The sequence below is a fragment of the Rhinatrema bivittatum genome, chromosome 6, assembly GCF_901001135.1.
Source record: "Rhinatrema bivittatum chromosome 6, aRhiBiv1.1, whole genome shotgun sequence".
NCBI classification, from domain to species: Eukaryota; Metazoa; Chordata; class Amphibia; order Gymnophiona; family Rhinatrematidae; genus Rhinatrema; species Rhinatrema bivittatum.
Window position 1 is genome coordinate 312,238,015 of NC_042620.1, and position 21,909 is coordinate 312,259,923.

The 21,909-nt window shown below is 46.2% G+C and overlaps 1 protein-coding gene across 3 annotated transcripts in view; it reads right to left on the bottom strand.

Annotated features, from left to right (window-relative positions):
- SHROOM4 (shroom family member 4) overlaps positions 1-21,909 on the bottom strand; it is a 318,353-nt gene that overhangs the window by 113,878 nt on the left and 182,566 nt on the right. Inside the window, exon 1 of one of the 3 annotated variants that reach the window (XM_029607491.1) lies at positions 12,382-12,967. The exons of the other annotated variants lie outside the window; for them this stretch is intronic. The gene's annotated coding sequence lies outside the window, so the exon portion shown is untranslated. Of the gene's footprint in view, positions 1-12,381; positions 12,968-21,909 lie in introns of those variants that run through there. 3 annotated transcript variants of the gene reach the window in all.

The window sequence follows — 21,909 nt, forward strand, 5'->3', positions numbered from 1 at the left end:
ACGCTGCACACCCAACAGCCATCCCTCTTGCCCACCCCCAGTTATGACCTTGACCAGGACAAGCCAGGACAATCCAGACCCTGCGTCACTGGGCAGCTCTGAAGGAGACACTAAGGGGCCGATGCAATATTATTCGTGGAAAGCGGGCGCTGACTTTTCAGCGCCTGCTTTCTAAACGCACGCATGGCGCCCAAAAGGGGCGCCATGCAATACGCAAATTAGGCGGTTGTGCTAGCAAGGAGGCGCTAGGGTCACTAGCGTGACCTTAGTGCCTCCTTGCTAACGCGACCCCGCGGTTACCAGCGGTCTGCCGGTTATGAACACCGATGCAGAGCATATCAGCGTTGGTCTTCAAAGCGGCCGGCAAAGATTTTTTTTTTTTTACTTTTAAAATAGTACAGAAAAGCAGTTTTTTTTGCTTTTCTGTACTTTTTTTCAGTGCACTCAGCTATTAACGCCTACTCCAGGCAAGCGTTAATAGCTGAGCAATAAATGCGCGTCTCAGACGCACATTAATCTTTTTGCATGCGGAGTGAATGAGTAATAGCCTCATTCACGTGCATTTGCATGTGATGAGCGCTCTCTCATTCACTCCGCATCGGACACGCATTAAATAGGCGCTAATCCACCTATTGCATTAGGGGTTGGATTAGCGCCTATTTAACCCGCGTCCGACAGCGGGTTAAACAGTGCGCTCGGCCATGAGAGAGGGTTTCACTGTGGGACAGTGGGAAGCACGGAGTGGGCCGGCGGCATCACCCTTCCTAGCGTCAAAGCACGGCCATCCCTGCACGGCAACGTGGAATGCGCTGCGGCTTTCAATACCGTGGAGGCTCACGGGTCTGAAAGACCTTGGAACCCGCTTTGGTGGACCATGGTATTTGTTTCAGATTGACAAATTAATAATACAAAACAGTTCTCCGGCTAACACTTGCTGCTTTCAAAGGTAAGTGCAGATGTTTGCTGTCGCTTCTGAGTTTAACTGACTTTTCAGCTGCTGACATTTTTACAGGAGCCATAACTGACAGAAATGTTCTAGATAATGCAGTTAAAAATTGCAGGCCTCTCTTCTCCACTCCAGTTTTTAAGAGAATTACCAAGGAGATTCTAGTGTTTCTTTTGAAAGTTCCCCTTACTTGGCTGAGCCTCCCCGTTATGAATCCAGGTAAATCATAAACACTGCTCTGCCGACTGCCATCTCAGCCCCTGCAAGCATCCCAAGAATACACGGAAAGCATTGGTAACCCATTCATTAACTAACAAAATGGGTACTCAACACATTCCCACTATTACACACTTCTACACCCCATGCAAAGCGATCCGAAACACCTACCATACCCTACAACACAGATCACTTTTACCCATCATGGCCTCCCCCCTTACACAACTGCTAGGCATAATGACCTTTTCTGTTCTACTTCTAAATGCTCAATCTATTCTTTAAAAAACCACTCTACTATATGATATCCTCATCGACGAATCCCCTGACATATGTGCCATTACAGAATCCTGGTTAAAGGATACCGACACCGCTGTAATTAACCAACTTCCCACAGACACATATAGCATTTTTTCCATTCCTAGACACAAAAAGAAAGGAGGTGGACTACTCCTTGCCGCCAAAAAGAGATTCAACTTCACACTGCAAGCTACCCTCCCCCCTCCCAAATTGGAGATCAGCATCTTTAAATCCAACTCTCTCCAACTCTGCTTAATTTATGCCCCACCAGGCATTCTAGAAAAGAACCCCTCCCCTCTCATAGAATATATCTCCAAACACATAAACTTTGCCTCTCCAGCCATCATCCTCGGAGACCTCAATCTCCATGTTGACCGTGACCCACCTTCCCCTTCATGCGAAATAATAATGACAGCTATGAATGCCCTTGGATTCAAACAGATCGTGACTAACCCAACTCACAAGGCTGGGCATACTCTCGACCTCATCTTTACCAATACTTTAGTCCAAGCTGACCACCCCTGCTCCACGCCCATTCCCTGGTCTGACCACTACCGTATTGATACACGATGCACTATAAAAGATACCCCCCGATCCTCACAACCCACAAAAACAATTAGATTTCGCAAACAGGCTAAAACCGAAGACGTCATAGAGGCCCTATCTGAAGAACTCCCTAACCTAGACCTCACGGATGCTAACTCTGCCACCTCTTCATGGTTCCAAATCACTACTGACATAGCAGATAGACTCTGCCCTTCCCAAACCAAAGAAATTAACCTAGACAAAAATAATAAAAAACCATGGTATACAAATGATCTTAAAACCATGAAATTGGAACTCCGTAAAATAGAAAAAACCTGGCGAAGGAACCGTCTCCCAGCCACCCTATCTCTGTTTCGCACCCAATTACACATCTACCGTAAGGCCACAGAGAAAGCAAAAAAAGATTTCTATGCCATAAGAATCCATCAATTCCAGTTCAACCCACAAGCCCTCTTCCAATATGTAACCAGCCTGATTACATTACCAGACAGATGCAACCCCGACAACGACGACGAAACAAAATGTGAGAAACTAGCTTCATACTTCCTCTCCAAAGTGGAAACCATTATGGCACGCTTCACAGCTCACACTGACCCTACAAACCTATCAGCATCCAAAAATACCCCCATAGACTACACCACCCAGATCACGCAACTGCACCCTGCCACGCAAACCTCAAACACCTCTCTCTCGAACTTTGAAAACACATCTGCACTAGAAATTGAAACTACACTCAAAAAAATCAAACCTGCCTTCCACCCCTCAGACAATCTTCCCACCAAAATGCTTCTCACAAGCCCCGCCACTATAGCCAAATACATCGCAAACATCCTAAATAAATCCATAACACTAGGCCAGGTCCCAAAGCAACTTAAGCAGGCCATTATTAAACCTACCCTCAAAAAACCGAATTTAGATCCCAATGAACCAGCCAACTACCGCCCTGTATCTAACCTCCCTTTCCTCTCTAAAATACTTGAAAAGATCATCAACAGACAACTCACAGATTACATTGAAGAAAACAACATACTCTCCTCATCCCAATATGGCTTCCGTAAACACCATAGCACAGAAACGCTACTCATCACCCTCTCGGAAACTATACTTAAAGCTATGGACAAGGGACAATCCCATATACTTGCACTGCTGGATATCTCTGCAGCATTCGACACGGTCAACCATCTCACACTTATCAAACGACTCATGGAAATTGGCATCTCTGGCACCGCCCTACTTTGGTTCCAATCATACCTTAATGACAGGAGTTACAGTGTAAAAATTGGCTGTAACAAATCCAAACCTGTCAAACTATCACAAGGAGTACCACAAGGCTCATCCCTTTCTTCAACCCTTTTTAATATATACCTCCTTCCCCTCTGCCAACTTCTTTCTAAACTGGGTATCCAGCATTTCATATATGCTGACGACGTACAGATACTCATCCCTATATCTGACTCCATCACAAATGCAATGAAGATCTGGAACTCTGCTCTGTCTGAAATAAACAAAGTACTCACTAACAATTTCCTAGCACTCAACACCAACAAAACAGAGCTTCTCATTCTTTCTCCCCCTAACAACCCCTTGCACAATCTTCCCCCCCCCCTCTCACTACCCGGCCACCCTCCTACACAACAAGTCCGCAACCTTGGCATAATGATAGACAACCAATTCAACCTCAAAAAATTCATCTCTGCCACTATAAAAAGCGGATTCTTTAAGCTCCACACCCTGAAGAGAATCAAACCTCTTCTCCACACCTCCGACTTCCGCACAGTGCTGCAAGCCATGATTCTGTCCAAACTCGACTACTGCAATGCCATCCTACTAGGCTTACCAAAAAGTATCTTACAACCGCTACAGTTACTACAAAACGCTGCTGCCCGCATCCTCACCAATACTCACCGTCATGAACATATTACTCCAGTTCTTCAGTCACTACACTGGCTCCCCGTATCCTCCAGGATAATATATAAATCACTCACACTCATACACAAAGCCATTCACAACCAAAACATGCAATGGTTCCCAGAATATTTCTCACTCCACATTCCGACTAGACCAACAAGAATGCAACACCAGGCCAAACTCCAAACACCCTCTCCTAAACTCATGAAGCATGTCACGTTTAGAGAGCGCTCATTCATTATAGCAGGAACCTCCCACTGGAATAAAATGCCTCCCCATTTACGCCAGGAACCCTGCCACAAAAAATTCAAACACAATCTCAAAACCTGGCTGTTCAAACTAGCGTACCCCGACTAACTAACGGACTCCGCGCCAAAGCTACGATATGACCACCCGACTGATTTACGCCCAATTATATCTATTCTCCCTCCCCCCCACTTCTTGTGGATCTCCCTCTCCTCCTCCTTCTTACTCCTAATACCCCGCCCACCCCCCTTCAACTACCTAACTGCTTTGATTAACTCTATTGTTAAAAAAAAAAAAATAAAAATGTACATATGTATATAATCCACGTATTATCTCCACCACCCCCTGTTTACTGACTCCTTGTTAAAAATTTATATTATTGTAAAGCTTGTTGCTAGGTTATGTTACATTGTGAACCGAGGTGATGTTTTGCAAACGTGCCTCGGTATATAAAAAACCCTTAAATAAATAAATAAATAAATAAAATATATCCGAAGGCGGCTCTTGGAGAAGGAGACAACATGGCCGTTATAAGGTGCTCCAAAAAAGTGTTAGATACAAGGAACAAAATCTAGGAAGACAAAAAAAAAAAGAACAAGAATCCGGAAACAAGCAAGCTAACGTTCTGGAGAACTGAGCTGGGACTTCGGTTCAGACGCACCTTTTCACGATGATTTTTTTCAGGTTTATTTTCTGTTAAGCCTGGCGACCTCTCACCTCTTCCCGTCAATGCCTCAGCTCCTGCCTCGGAAGGGGCAACCTTCAAACGTACGCAGGATTCACTGAGCATTTAAGGATGGGTGCCGGGGTAATGTAGTGGCCTCAACACAGAGCTCCCAAGCTGGACTCCCATCTCCACCCCCTGACTGTGCTCAAAGCTTACCCTGTAAGCTCTTTGGGGGAAGGGGAAATCACTGTGGAGCACACCGATGACACAATATAAATAAGCCCTAGCAGTTTTGTGGCGACACTTGTAGAAGACAGGAATCAGCAAAGTAAGGATTTTTGCCAATTAAAAAGAGAGAAAAAAAAGAGAGACTTCCGGGTGACGACGTCCCGGGAACGGACATACTGGGTTTGAGCTCCGCGGCCGCCCTCCGTGGTTTCCCCCGCAAAAATCATCTTTCACCCGCGATTTCGCAGTGAAATTGCCCCGGAGGGCTTCTTAAAACGTCCCGGCTCCGATTGGCAACGGCTGGGGCGCCCGGCTCGAATGCGCCAGCGGGCCACGAGGAGCGGGGTGAACCAATCGGCAGCGGGCTCCCAAACTGGCGGCTGCCCCGGAGGCTCCCAGAGTGCTGGCAGCAAGCTCCGAGGAGGCGCTCAATGCCGGGCTGATAAGGATCTGGGCTTCAATGGATGATCTAAAAGGTACTCTGGAGGGGCAATCTAAGAGACTAGATCAGGCAAAGCAGGAACTAGCAGATTATGGGGGGGATCGGCTGACGGATTCGGAGCTCCACGTGGCAGAATTAGAGGCCCAGCAAATAGACCTATTAGATAGGCTGGAAGACCAGGAAAACCGAGGCAGGGGTAACAATTAAAAAAAATTATTGGATTGCCAGAAGGAGGGAGAGCTGATCTCTTTCATGGAGACATGGCTACCCGGCCAGCTGGGCCGGACACGGCCTGATGATAAGCTGCGCTGCGAATGGATCCACTGCGTGGGCCCACCATGCGGAGCCCCCGGCAGGCCGAGACCAGTTATGGCGCGTATTCTTAACCGGGCACACAAAACCCAGCTGCTCCGTGCCCTTCGACAACAATCCTCGGTGGAACATCAGGGACACAAGGTGTTGCTTTTCAATGATTTTTCAGCAGCCACAGAGGAAGTTGCTGTCTGGGGCCTGCTCCGACCTACACAAATGGGGAACACGGCTTGCCCTCCTCTATCCTGCCAAGCTAAGAGTGCATCATGATAACCGAGTGCTCTTTCTCACGTCTAAAAGGAGGAAGCCTCATCTTTCCTAGCCTCGCTGGGAAACCCTGCAGTGGCCTGACGTGCTATATCTGTTTGGATGTGGATGGCTTGGGGCAGCTGCACCCTATCTGAGCAATGTTGGCATGAAGTGGTCAGCCCCTGGAAGGAGAGGGAAGCCCGCTGATCTTTATTTTTTCGTGACCTGCACTTAATCTGTTTTGTTGTTGCTATGCCAGGCCTGATTGCTCTTACTGGACACCCAACATGAAACATTTGGCCAGGCCGAACCTCATATCTTGTTATATACAGGTTATAAGCTTGTCTTCTGTGTTGGGGGATAAGGAGGGGGGAATCTCCTTACACCCAGATCTGACTGATTCCTCTGGGGGAGACCCTGTGCCTCTTGGCGTGTGTGCACGGTGTGTGTGAGGGTATGTCTGTGGATGCCGTGTGAGTGGGGTAATGGTATGGTAATCGGGCAAGCAGAATGCTTGCCAACCTAGTCCGGCCCAGGAACCAAAAGTCGGTCATTGCGGGTATTCGAGGGCGGGACGGAGCGCACAAGACCTCGGCGGCGGATATCTCCACCCGGTTCCTAGATTACTATAAAGCTTTAAAACCCTTCCGCCACACAGGGTTTTTTCCCCCCCCCCCCTCGGGCATTCTTGGCCGCGCCTATCTACAGACCAATTGATCCTGCTGAATAAACCTATCGGTGAGCAGGAAAGCTACTCTGTGATTCAGGGACTAAAGATGGGGAAGGCGGCGGGACAAGATGGGTTGGGGGTCTGAATTTTACAAAATTCTTACATTTCTTCTCCTGCCCCCTCTGTCCCGGTTTCACAATGACTTGCTTCTCACTACTGAGCTTCCTGCAACTGCTAATCAATCGGTGACTGTGGTTTTGCCAAAAAAAGGAAAAGACCCCTATGCAGGTAGGCTCATAGCTCCCTGCTTAATGTAGATGTCAAACTACAAACTATGGAGTGCCTCAGGGATCTGTACTTGGACCGGTGCTTTTCAATATATTTATAAATGATCTGGAAAGGAATACGACGAGTGAGGTTATCAAATTTGCAGATGATACAAAATTATTCAGAGTAGTTAAATCACAAACGGATTGTGATACATTACAGGAGGACCTTGCAAGACTTGAAGATTGGGCATCCAAACGGCAGATGAAATTTAATGTGGACAAGTGCAAGGTGTTGCATACAGGGAAAAATAACCCATGCTACAGTTACACAATGTTAGGTTCCATATTAGGAGCTACCACCCAGGAAAAAGATCTAGGCATCATAGTGGATAATACTTTAAAATCGTCGGCTCAGTGTGTTGCAGAGGTCAAAAAAGCAAACAGAATGTTAGGAATTATTAGGAAGGGAATGGTGAATAAAACGGAAAATATCATAATGCCTCTATATCGCTCAATGGTGAGACCACACCTTGAATACTGTATACAGTTCTGGACGCCGCATCTAAAAAAAGATATAGTTGCAATGGAGAAGGTACAGAGAAGGGCAACCAAAATGATAAAGGGGATGGAACAGCTTCCCTATGAGGAAAGGCTGAAGAGATTAGGGCTGTTCAGCTTGGAGAAGAGATGGCTGAGGGGGGATATGATAGAGGTGTTTAAGATCATGAGAGGTCTTGAACGAGTAAATGTGACTCAGTTATTTACACTTACGAATAATAGAAGGACTAGGGGGCATTCCATGAAGTTAGCAAGTAGCACATTTAAGACTAATCGGAGAAAATTCTTTTTCACTCAACGCACAATTAAGCTCTGGAATTTGTTGCCAGAGGAGGTGGTTAGTGCAGTTAGTGTAGCTGGGTTCAAAAAAGGTTTGGATAAGTTCTTGGAGGAGAAGTCCATTAATGGCTATTAATCAAGTTTACTTAGGGAATAGCCACTGCTATTAATTGTATCAGTAGCATGGGATCTTCTTAGTGTTTGGGTAATTGCCAGGTTCTTGTGGCCTGGTTTGGCCTCTGTTGGAAACAGGATGCTGGGCTTGATGGACCCTTGGTCTGACCCAGCATGGCAATTTCTTATGTTCTTAACTTTTGGCAGCAATCCTGGCCGCGCGTTTACATGGGATTTTACCTGCTCTAACTGACCCTGATCGGACGGGCTTTGTCAGGGGCGGCAGGGGGGTGAGGAATGTGCGGCGTCTTATAGCGGGGCCCTTAGTTACCACCCCGCACTATCCTGAGGGTCTGGGTGGAGCCGGGGACTGTGCCCCCCCCCCCCCCCCCATAACGGCCTGGTACCACCGGGTGGCGACACTCTTGTACCTGGAGCGACAGGATTGCCTTTCTGGAAGCCGCACGCGAGACAAACTGTACGAGGCGTGCTGGCAGACGTGTTTCACGCCACTGCCCTCAGATATACAGACTGGGCTGCTAAACGTTGGTTATACTAAAGTTTGGGACTGAACTCCTTGGTCTTGGGGGTGGGGGGAGGGGGGTAAGGGGACTTGGGTTCCTGTGGTTGAGTGATGGGAGAACTAGTGCGGAACAAGTTATGCATGTGGAGGTGTCGGGGGTATGACTGTGGAGTGTATGAGGTGGATGGAAGTTACGGAGATTGGGGGAATACATACGGCAGTGGGCAGAATGACAAACGGGAGAAAAAAGAAATGGGAACGCATGGTCGTGCGTTTTCTCGGAAATTGTTGTGTCTCTGTTATTCTGTGGTCTCACGAAATTGTTAACGCTGGGCTCTGTCTAACTTATTTGTACTTGGCAGGCCTGACGGTTTTGCAAAGACTTGTTTTCCCATTTGTTAATAAAAAACTATTTTGACAAAAAAAAAAAAAAAAGAAAAAGAAAACAAGATAACGAGACAGTATCTAAAAGCTCAAGTTTCAGTCACATTAAAGTAATTAAAAAATATATATTACCCCATCCATAATTCAGAAATGCACTGTGGTTACTGATAAATACCTCAGTTTCTAAAGGAAAATAAAAAAATGTTTTTTTTTTTTAAATGCCAGTAATTTCTCCCATTCTATTTTTGAGGCTGAAAACCTATTTCGCATTCAGTTTAGAAGCTACCTTGTGTGTCAGGAAAATCCTTATGCAAGAAAGCAGACAGCACGCTTTCACGTGAATACCCTGGATCTATGGTTACAAACAGATACATAGGAGTACTCGCCTAAGCAGGGTCGGGCCTGGCTAGCACCTGCAGGGGAGACCACCGGAGAACACCAGGCAGTCAGCTGGCTGGAGAAACCAATGAGCCACAACCAAGCCATACAAACTGCAGGTGAAGGCACGGAGCAAGATGCACACGAGGCCCCAGGTCTGCGGGGGTAAACCCTCACAGACAACACCCATGCTCCGTCCTAAGAAGTCAGGACACAGAAGAGCGCGTGTGGACCCCCTCGTTCCATGGCAGAAAGCCATGACGGGGGAATGCACAAGGCGGTTCTACAGCCACACGGTCTCCTTCCTCGGTAATAAATTATAGAGAGAGCGAGTGCGGAGATCTGTGCCCACACCCTCTCCTCTGCAGCGAGGGCACTCAGTAAGAGAGGGTTAGGCGTGCTCCTGGCAGGCTGCAAATTCTAAAAAAAAAAAAAAGTGTTAAAAAAAAAAAAAGGCAGAACAAGATCCATCCTCCATCGCTGCGCTTAACGGGAAGCGTGCGACAGCTTCCCCTTCACTGCCAACAGTGAGAAGTGCACGCTCGTGCCACGGATAAAGGTACTTATGCTCCCACTGTAGTGGGGAGAGACGAGCCCCCTCCTGTCTAGCCCAAAAAACTCCACCACTGTTCACTTTCTTTTCCCATAAAACTTCCTGGATTGAAACCGTTTGAGAAGCAAACGACAGCTGCACGCAGCCGTGCTCCCGCTCCTCCCTTGCTAATATTACATGCGAGCCACCAGAACTGGTCCCTCGGCTCTACCTGCTGGTTCCCGCACCCCCGGCTTGCATTCAGAAAAGTCAGGCAGCAGATGATCCAGGAAGCACCCAGGACGAAGATCATCCTGATTATTATTATTATTTTTAACATGACCGTGATTCCCCGGGCAGACGATTTTTTTTTTTCTGTCAGCACGTTTAATGTTTTCATTCTAAAAAGCAGCGATGTAGGGGACAGTTGCCTTGTGGCAATTAGAGAGGATTTCCTCACATGCCCCAGAATACTGCAGGGGCTTCAAATGTCACTGAATAACTCAGGAGAAAGCTTGGTGCAACCGCTCTTTACATAAGCCTATTTCGAATCTCTACAGAACTGTCAAGCCATAAAAAAGCTAAGAGACACAGCACACTGGGGAAAGTCTTCTCGCCTCCTGCAAACCCACCCGGTTCCTCAGCTCTGTTTCCCTTGCAGTCATCCCTTCCAACTGTCTAACCCTCAATATATCACTTTCCACTGCTTCAAACATACTGCGATCGCAGAAAAACCCTCGCTGGACACCATCTGCCCTGCTAACTATCGTCCCATTGCCTTTCTCCCTTTTGCTTCCAAACTACTTGGTGCTTGTTCACTGCCACAGTCTTGACTTTCTTTCATCTCAAGCCATTCTCAATCCACTCCAGTCTGGTTTTTACCTTCTACATCCCACAGAAACAGCCTTTGCCAGAGTCTCCAATGACATGTTTAGGGCTAAACCCAAAGGCCTTTACTCAATCCTTACTCTCCTTGACCTACTTGCTCCTTGTGACTCTGTTGATCATGATCTACTCTTGATACTCTGTCCTTATTTGATTTCAGGACTCCTTCTTGTCTTGGTTCTCTGATGGATCCTCCTCTACTGCCATCCTACTATCAAGTAGGGTGCCTCAAGGTTCTGCCCTGGGCCCTCATCTCTTTTCTCTGTATACTAATTCCCTGTGTGCTCCTAATCTCCTCTCATGGCTTTCAATACCATCTTTATGCTGACAATTCCCAGGCTTAACTCTCTAGATCAGAAATTATTAGGAATCCAGTCCCACGTCTCAGCCTGTTTGTCTGACATTGTTGCCTGGATGTCCCACCACCACCTTAAACTCAACATGGCCAAGACAGCTCTCCTCAGCCCGTAACCTTGGGGATCACCTTAGACTTCTCTCTCTCCTCTCTACACATTTTCCAAAACACGGCTGATAGGTGTCATTTCTCTCTCTCTATAACATCACTAAAATCCATCCCTTTCTGTCTGAACCCGCTACCAGAACTCTGATCCATTCTGCCCTTACCTCCCGCTTGGACTATGGCAACCTGCTCTTTGTAGGTCTCCCAGTGGGCCATCTCTCGCCACTTCAATCTATCCAAAATTTAAATGTGCAAGTTACTTTTTGCCGAAGTAGCTACACCCATGACCGCTCTTCTTCTCAAGACCCTACCCGAGCTCCCCATCCAGTTCTGCACACAGTTCAAACTCTTCTTCCTCTCCTACAAGCACCTTCACTCTGCAGTCCCTCGTTACCTCTCCTATACCCCCCTCCTTGCTCACTCCACTCAAGTCCCTGCTATCTCTGCCCTTCTTCTCCTCTACCTCCAGGTTCCTGAGAGTGCTTCCCACATGGCTGCACCATTTGCTCGGAAGAGACTTCCTTGGTTACTGAATCATGCTCCCTTGCTTGCCTTATTTAAATCCAGTCTAAAAACCCAATTTTTGGGGGTGCTTTTAAATCTTAACCCCTGATTATCCCCCTTACTGCCTTATTAAATTTTACCTATTTTCTTAATAAAAGAAATTCCCCAAGTCTGTTTTGTTTTGTATGCTTGTTTTGTTTTGCATGCTTGTCTTGATTAGAACATAAGTTCTGCTGAGACAGGACGGTTTCTTAGAAGGTCAATATTCAGAGCTGACCATTTAAGTAACTTAGCTGGGTAAAACTTAGCTGACTAAGTTTCGATGTATATTCAGTGACACAGCATAGCCGCTGAATATACATCTATGTGTGTGCACTTCGCCGGAGAAATCTACCCAGCTAAGCATAGACCTGCTCTGGGGTGACTAAACTCCGTTAGGCTTATAAGTTATATGTCTAACTTGCTTTTAAAACAATGAATCCAGAAATGTACTGCCAGTTCCGAGCGTTGTTTAACTTTGTTTTAATATAAAGTTAACATTAACATACTCAGACACCCCCTCCTATGCGTTTCAGAATATATTCCTGACACACTGAGAGCAGCTGTGTGCTGCCTTCACCTGGGACAACCACCCTCTCGAGCATACAGATACGGCTGCTCTTGGGGCACTGCTGGATGGTGAACATGCCAGTCTGCAACGTGGCATGCGAGAAATGCTCCCCAGCACAATGCAGGGACCTTAATAACTGAGCCATGCGCACTACTTACCATCTGCAGGATAAGAGGTAGAGTCAGCCTCTGAACATCTGGAGATCTGTCCCACAACGATCTGCCTTCATCCCGGGGTCCAGAGACCCTTCTTCTGTCCGTAGCTTCGAGCCTCCCATCCACCAAGCACAGGTGCACTTCACTGCACGTCCCAGTCAGGCGGCCTGGGTGCTTTCAAAGCGAGCGCTAGCTACAGAGTAGGAGGCACTCTCGATGCGTGTCCCAGGTACAGAGCACAGGCACACTCAGTGCATGCCACAAGACCACCCACGGGGGCTCTCGGTTCAGTCACTTTCCATCGCAAGCCAGCATTCTCCCCCCCTCCCACACACAGAAGAAGAGAGAGTGTCCAAGGAGAGAGAGGACAAGCCCAAATCCCCACAGCAGGTTTCTGGAAAGCCAAGCGGCAAAGCCTGGTCCCAAACACTAGCTACAGTTTATTTGCGTGAACACCGTCCAGGCTGTTTTTGTGTCGATATGAAAAAAATAAATAAATAAAAATTATTTCAACAAGAAATAATATCCACTGAATAAAAGAAAAAAGGTAGGTTTCTCCTCAAAGAGACTGAAGATAGGAGAGGGGAAGGAGAAACCTCCACCCACAGCCAGAGGGTCTGACGATATCCAGCCAAGGAAGAATGAGAAAATTAGTTGACAAGTGCCCCAGACATCCCCACCCGGCAATGGCCAAGCCGCCATCCAATCAGCAACCAGCTCAAGAGCCACGCTGGGACTCAGGAAAGAGTAAGGAAATGATGTTTGAGCAAGATAAAGAGTCTGTGTCCAGAAAAGAATTTATTTAAAAAAAAAAAAAAGTGTTTTTTTTATTTAAAGGAACATATTTTATAGTTGCTTCTGTTTTTTTGTTGTTTTTTTTTTTAAGCAACAGAACAGTTTCATCCTGTGCTCCTGAACAAAAAAAAAACCACAGCCCTGACCTGGCAGCCAGGAGTCTGAGCTACAGGAAAAAAAAAAGGGAAACCCACGTTAAATGGCTCCAATGGCACGCAGCCAATGAGTAGCAGGTTTAGCACTGGCTCTCAAGACGACAGGGTGGACCCGTTTTCTTAAAAAAAAAAAAAAAAAAGTAAGTCTAGCAGGAAAGGATGGCCGGCTAAGCTCTGTGATTATTATTGGGCTCTGGGGGAAACATCCAGGGCCAGCAGCCTTGACCCAGACAAGAGTCTGAAGTCAGGAATGTGCGTTCGGCAACATCAGAGCCACGAGTGGATGGACGGACAACAGCACCGCCAGCAGCCCTTCCTGCCACTCGTCTCCAGCAAAGAAACCCTGGCCTTTCCACATCCAGCATCCCTCCTCATCCTCTCGCCACACACACACAGAGGCATCTTACCACCTCCCCTACCAATAGCCACCTGATCGCTCTCCTTAGTGGCATCCTGCCAAGTCCCCGATCCCTGTTCTTCCAAAATCACCCCCTTACCCATTTCCCTCCATGCACAGGCATCTTACTCCAGCCCTACCGATGTCTGCCCAATAGCCCCCTTCATCCTCTCTACAGCGACATCATTTCTGGCGCAAGGGGCTGAAATGGCATTCCAGGGCCTCTGCACCCACTACTACTATTTATAGCATTTAAAGTGCCTAATAGACATCCGCAGACCAAGACTGGCATGGTTGGATCCCAGGGCCCCTCAGGCAGACGGCAGTGGGCATTGCCGTTGGATCTTGGCACTCAGACACCCCCCCCCCCCCCCCGCCAAACCCCAGGCATCGGCCCATGCAGCTGGAAGGGAGGAGGAAGATGCATTGGAGGCGGCCTTGATGGTGGCAAACTGGGCCCTAGGCCAGCAGCCTCAAGAGGTGGGCTCCTGTCGGTCCGTGTGCCACTCCGTTCATCCGCAGGTGGAGCCGGCGGAGGGGCACAGATCCGGAAGCGGTGCAGCTGGATGACTGGGGGGATAGTGGTAGGCAGTCTGACAGCTGCTGGCTCAGAGGGTACGAGGAAGGGCATTTCCTGCTCTCCCCGCATCAAATCCGTTTTTTTGACGACGTTAGCCACCTGGGGTGTGGTGGGAGAGCAGCTGGGAGAAGGGAAGGGAGAGGGCTGGGACTGGCCCTTTGTGGGGAGAAGAAAGCGCGAGTGAGTGTGTTCAGGCCCTGCTCACCCCATGGTCCACTTTCCCTTTTACATAAAAATTAAGGCCTGCATCTTACCAAAGTGCTGATATACTAGTGTGCTACTGCGATAGCACCTATTATCAAAACACTTTAGTAAATGCTGGAATGTAGGCTGCATTAAAATGGACTGTTATACACATTAATAACTTGCGTTATAGCAGCTGAGTTTTAGCATGGCTTAGTAAACCCGTCCTCAAATTCCCCCCCCCCCCTTTCCAATTACTAACCTCCTGCAACAAGAACACAGCAGGAATGGTGAAAAACCACCCTTAAATAGTATGAACAGGTCAGTGGTACCAACAGAGATGCCCTTTTAAAATTATTTAGATTTATACAAGAACCTCACCCCTCCAGTCTCTTCCTTGTTCACTCTTTCTCCCTTATTGCACACTCTTCCACCTCACCCCTCTAAAATGTAAACAAAATAGTGTGTGATCGAATGTGTGTGTGTGTGAAAGAGTGAGTGAGTGTGTGTGTGAGAGAGTGTGTGTGAGTGAGTGACTGAGTGTGTGATCGAATATGTGTGTGAGAGAGTGAGTGAGTGTGTGTGAGAGAGTGAGTGACTGAGTGTGTGTGAGAGAGTGAGTGACTGAGTGTGTGTGAGAGAGTGAGTGACTGAGTGTGTGATCGAATATGTGTGTGTGTGAAAGTGAGTGACTGAGTGTGTGTGTGTGAGAGAGTGAGTGACTGAGTGTGTGATCGAGCGTGTGTGTGTGAGTGAGTGAGTGTACGGATGCCTCTGCCTAGGTGAGCCTGTGTGGATGCTTGTGCCTGTTTGTGATTGCAGATAGAGGATATTGTCTTTGCACACTGCACTCTTTCTCCCTTATTGCACACTCTTCCACCTCACCCCTCTAAAATGTAAACAAAATAGTGTGTGATCGAATGTGTGTGTGTGTGTGAGAGAGTGAGTGAGTGTGTGTGTGAGAGAGTGAGTGTGTGTGTGAGAGAGTGAGTGACTGAGTGTGTGATCGAATATGTGTGTGTGTGAAAGTGAGTGACTGAGTGTGTGTGTGTGAGAGAGTGAGTGACTGAGTGTGTGATCGAGCGTGTGTGTGTGAGTGAGTGAGTGTACGGATGCCTCTGCCTAGGTGAGCCTGTGTGGATGCTTGTGCCTGTTTGTGATTGCAGATAGAGGATATTGTCTTTGCACACTGCACTCTTTCTCCCTTATTGCACACTCTTCCACCTCACCCCTCTAAAATGTAAACAAAATAGTGTGTGATCGAATGTGTGTGTGTGTGTGAGAGAGTGAGTGAGTGTGTGTGTGAGAGAGTGAGTGTGTGTGTGAGAGAGTGAGTGACTGAGTGTGTGATCGAATATGTGTGTGTGTGAAAGTGAGTGACTGAGTGTGTGTGTGTGAGAGAGTGAGTGACTGAGTGTGTGATCGAGCGTGTGTGTGTGAGTGAGTGAGTGTACGGATGCCTCTGCCTAGGTGAGCCTGTGTGGATGCTTGTGCCTGTTTGTGATTGCAGATAGAGGATATTGTCTTTGCACATTGCACCTTCCACTGTTCCAGGCACCACCTAGTGGCCACAGACAGACAACAGTATAATTGACATGACCAACTGATCAACAGAAGAGATCGATAGATGATACAACTCACAAATGCTCTCAGGACTACAAAATTCACAATTTTTTTTTTTTGGTTAGTCCCCCTAGGAACTCTCTCAGAGGTGTAGCGCTTGGGTTTAAAAGTGATGGGGGAACCAAGATGGCTGCCGCACTGTGAACATGGGAGCGACTCGATTCTCTGAATTCCTGGAAAAGCCTCTCTCTTTACTGTTGGAAGATTTTTTTAAATGCCTCACACTAAGAGAAAGGCTAGAATTCGAGAAAACCTTACCTCTACTCTGAATATTGCCTTAAGACAATTGCAAATCAAGGAAGCTTTTGGGGACATGCATCAGAAACCGGAAGGAGGAGCCGCGAGCAAGACCGGCGGAGAGCTGTCGCCGGACGCTCAGGCTGAAGACACATCCCGATGCCTACCCTGCCATAAAGACCCCCAAAAGGAGAGGGGAGAAAACAGCAAGTGTCGGGGCCATGGGAACAAGCAACCCCAAAGACTTCTGGTGCCCTGAGAAGCGACGGCGAATATCCGTCTGCTTCGGAGAGCCCGGTTTATCAGGGCTCCGAGGGAAAGAATGAGGAAGCACCGTGCTTGGAGGGCGAGGTAGGCCCCTTGGAGTTCGGAGGTAAGGGAAATGGAATACACTTAATTGTCAATGTGCCATTAGAAACACCAGAAAAGAATTCTTTGGAAGAAATCTGGAAGGCAATAATTAATATGAATAGAGCCATAAATTATTTAACCTCTGCCGTTAAACAAAATTTCAACAATGTTCAGAAAATGGAAAATAAGATTCAAATGCTGAAAACCACAGTGAAGTTGGCGGAGACTGAAATTAAGAACATTAAAGAAGTGCAGTGTAACTTAATAAAATCTGAAAATTTAGTATTGAGAAGAATGGAGTCTATTGAAGATGAAATAAGAAGAACCAATTAAATGTTTTTGAACTTTCCTAAGACCAGGTGGATGACACCTAAAGATCTTCTTAAAAGTTATTTAATAAACATCTTAGGATTTTCAGAAGAGTCTATTCCTGTAATCTCTAAAATTTTCTATCTGCCAGCTAAAGATGAAGAAAAAAGTAAACAAGATCAAGAGCAAATTTCTTCTGACAATTTAACAGACATCTTGGAAAAGTCTTTTGAGACTAAGATAGAATCTAGGGCAACACTGTTGGTGACTTTTACACAAATAATTGATAGAGATACCATACTGCGATTATCCTTTCGTAACCAGCGTCAGCTTTTCTATGGGCAACAAAATAAGGGTATTTCCTGATATCACTAAGAATATGCAAGAGAAAAGGAAATCCTTCTTGACGATGAAGACAGAAGTAACATCAAGGGGAGCAAAATTCTATCTAAGATTTCCCTGTAGGCGTATCTTGGTCTATCAAAATAAATATATTTTTTCAGAGCCGGAGCAATTACGGGTGTATTTAGACTCCCACTCCTAAATAACTTTAAGAGGTTTGGTCAAATTGTAATTTGGTGCATGTCACAGTGCTGTAACTAATTATTACGATTTAGTTTTTCCTGAACCCTGCTTTAATAATTGTGTTCCCCCCATTATTCTTATAATAATTGAAAAAAGGATATTTCCCAATGATGTAATGACTTGGATGTTTCATTTCTATATTTTTCTGGATGACATTTGTTAAGAATGTTAATCTGATTGAAATGCAATAAAAATAAAATTAAAATTAAAAAAAGTGATAAACTCAAGGACAAAACTAGAGTGTTCACACATCATCAGGCAAGATGGCGGCATAGCAGGAGCAAGGAACGCTCGTGCTCCACATTGAAATTACATTTTTCTTCAAAATTATTATGCCAGCAAAAAGAAAGGGTAAAGTGAGGATCTACCCCACCGAGTCCTTACCACCCATGACTCAGCTGGAAATCGACCGTTTCCTATCCACTTCGGTAATTCGAGGAACCGAGGAGCTCGTTGGGAGTCCATGTGAAAGAGAACATGGAGCTCTCCTGGAGGAGGTTTCCTTGAGCCCTGAACAACGTCAACCCCCAGCACAGCGCGACACCGACGCTGACCAAACCCCGGCGCTGACCCATGACGCGGTGGATGCGCCGGAGCAGGAGGGGGGAGAAGCTTCGGATGAGGAACGCGCTGTAATCCTCCAGAACGCCGTGGAAGGTCAAAACTCCGGCGGGAGAGGAGGCGATAATGGGCAGCAGATAAACGGAGGAACGGAGGTAGAGGAAATTTCTGCGGGAGAACAAGCCCAGATTATAACAGCAACTGGACGTGAGTCCGCGGTCAGTTTTCAAAGACCGCAGACCATAACTTTGGAAAGCATTTGGGAGGTCATGATGGGACTTGGGGCCTCCATGAATAGACTTGAGAAAAAAATGGATTCTGTTGCACATAATTCACAGGAGAAAATAGAAGAAGTTAACGTACGGATAACTCAGATTTCTTCTAGAATCGGCGAAGCAGAAGAAAAGATAAAAACTCTACAAGAAGTTAACGGGACAATAATAAGAGATCAAATATCTTGCACCAGAAGACTGGAAGCTATTGAAAATAGTGCAAAACATTTAAATATCAGGATATTAAATTTTCCTAAAATAGCGGGAGAAATCCCTTATTCTACTTTAAAACGATTTCTAAGCGAGGCTCTCTCTTTTTTGCCTGATCAAATGCCGTCAATAAATTTTTGCCATTTCATTAATAAGAGAACCACGCTGGGAGAAATGAATCAGGTTAATATCCCCGCTAATTTAACCAGCTTCCTTGAGAGCTCTAGTATGGAAATTTTGGAGAGGGGTACTCTTTTGGTATCCCTTATATACAAGCAAGATGTCAATTTAATTATGAAATCTTATTTTAGGAAATTTCCCTTGAATTTCTATGCTCAACCGATTAAAATATTTCCGGATGTGGCCCAGGCCACTCAGATGAGGAGAAAAGAATTTCTTTCCCTTAGACAGAAAGCTCTTGATCTAGGATTTTCCTATGTTTTACGTTATCCATGCAAATGTATTTTAAAGAAGGGTAACGAAGTTTATGTTTTCTTTTATTTTGAACAGTTCAAGAAATTCATTGAGGCCAGGTTACCCACTACTTCCTCTCCAATACCGACCAATGTCCCAGGGTAAACAAATAGGTAACTGAAGGAAAAGCTATGTTAATGCCCTGTTTAATTTAATAAATAGTTTCTATTGGACTCTCTTCTAAGTTTTTACTTGCCCCTTTTCAAAGTTACTTAATGAAAACTATATGTGAGACAGGATATAAGTTAATTATATACTATGCTGTATGATTACTTTGATGGAATTTCAATATTGGTGAAATATTTTGGTGTATAATAACAGCATGTGTTATAGGTGATTTATTTTTCTTGATGTATAAATGAAAAACTTGATAAATAAAGAATTAAAAAAAAAACAAAACTAGAGTGTTCCAAGGTATGACAAGAGAAGCCAACACATCAAAACCAAAGAGAAGCCCTTCTCTCTCCTCCGCCTCCACGAAAAAGTCAGCAACTTCCCCCGTGCCCTTTCCAGCTTCAAGTGATGACTAAGACCCGTCCACTGACTAAGCTCACGTCTTCCTTTCCTACCTCCCTTGTGCTGTCACTGCCTGTAAATGTTTTTCTATCCCTGAAGTCCAATCTCTACCTCCAGTCTCATGGAACAGGATACAGACGAACTCCCAGAAGCACAATTGCCCCAGTCCTACCAGAAGCAGGAAGTTCTGTCCAAGACGCTGAGTCATTAAGGAGGGGGACTTGGGGAGGTCATGCCAAAGGTCACCGCCACAGAGAATCAAATGTTCAGCTGAAGCTTATTAGGATTGGGTGGGGAGGGGGACGACCTGAAGGCTACGCTTTAAATCCTCACTGAAATCCTTTCTGCTAGAGCAGAGGTGGGCGACGCCGATCCCCCCGAGGGTCGCAAAAGGGTCATTGTAACCAAAATATGCAAAATAAACCAGGTGAAAATTCATCATAGACATCCTGAAAATTAGACCTGTGAGTTGCCTGCAAGCACCAAAGTTGTACATCTCTAGACTAAAAAAACAAAAAAATCATCATCTGAAGGTGACATCCATGCACTCTTGAATCAGGTGCATTACAATATGTGGATAATATTCAGGTAACATAACCTGCCAAGAATCCACTTTTCATTGGGACCGATACGGGTCCCAAAACTCAAGTGCTTGAAACTGAACTTGAGAGCCTGCCCCTGCTCCCGAGGCAACGCTGGAAAAACGGAAGATAAGCAACAGTGAAACAGCGATTACGAAGGTGCACAGCGGGGCAGAGTGCGCTCTCTGTCACACACGCTGAAAGTACTCCAGGTACTGTCACCATCAGACAGGTAACTGAGTCAGAGGAGGATCAGAACGCTGCTCGGGATCCAAGCGTCAAAGAAAGCTAGGCAAACACGCGGATGTTAGCCTGCATTGGGACACAGAAATGCTACAATGCAGGTACAACTTATGGCAATCTTCAATAATTCCACGGCTTCCAGAATATCAGACTGGGCTTTTTTTTTTTTACCCTTGGAAGATTAACTTTTCTGCATTGTGCGCTGCCACTCAGGATACTCTGGTTCAAATCCACGAGCTGGGTCAGGGCAGGGAGCTCCTGCAGAGGTAGCGTTCACAGCCCCTCCCCCCGGGAGGGAGGATTGTCCCAGACGCTGCGCAGCAGTGACACCTTCAGGCCAGCCATGGAGCGCATTTCTACCAAGCTCCGAGCAGCTGCAGGTCCACGCTGCCTGGGGCCAAGAGCCACTGCAGCAATCAGAAGACAGGGGAGCAAATGAGAAGAGGTCGGGAACAATCTCCGGATGTTGCAAAGGAAGATTTCGAGTGCCCTGGTCTCGGGGGAAGAAATTGCCTGCCTGAGCTGAAGCCGTGGGGTGGAAAACACAAAATTGGTAAAGAAAAAGAGTTAAAATATAATAAACTGGTGTGCACGTCTTACCTCTGAATTTTGTTACAATTTTATTTTTGAGTATTTTGCTGTACTGGTGATCTCTGTTGGGGTCCGCGGCTACCATGGCATCTCTCTCTTTTTTTTTAATTTTTTTAAAATCCCAGTGCCTCAGCAACACCATCGCACTCTCTTTCCTCCTGCTTAGGCCAAGAAAAAGCTCACATTTCACAGTGGTGGAGAAAGAGCTGGAGCATGTTTGAGTCCTGGGGGAGCACCACACCGAAAATAAACTCTCAAAAATGATTTTTTTTTTTTTTTTAAAGTAAATCATTTTTCAAGACTGGCTTAGGCCTCGGTAAACCACTGTTGCTTCAGCTGATATCACTAAGCTAGGAGGCTGCTTTGGGAACTTTAATGCTCTCAGGGCAGACCCCCTCACCCAGAAGAACAGCAGCAGTATGAAAGAAAGACGACAGAAGAAAGAAGCAGGAGAAACTGGTTTGCTGTCGAAAGCATCGCTGCCAGTACAAAACTGGGGTTCGTCGAGTCAAATCCTGGCTTAAATCAACTCCAGTTTTCATCCTTCCAAATAGGCTTAAAAGTGAGAGCAGACAGGACTTGGGATTTAATGATAAAAATAATAATTTGCTATCCTTGTGTTTTGCATATAGGCACTCTATAAATACATTTATACCGGGCCAGTGCCCACTGCGCTATACAAGGTGATTTTTCATGGTCACAGAGTCCGTGCCCCAAAAAGCTTACAGGCACAAGGGCATTTATGCACGAGGGCAATTTGTGCACAAGGGCATTAAGGGGACAAATTTTCAAAGCTAGGTGAGTAGGTGAAAAGTTCATAGCTGCTTTGACCGGCGGATTTTGCAACAATTCCCAAAGGGAAAATACA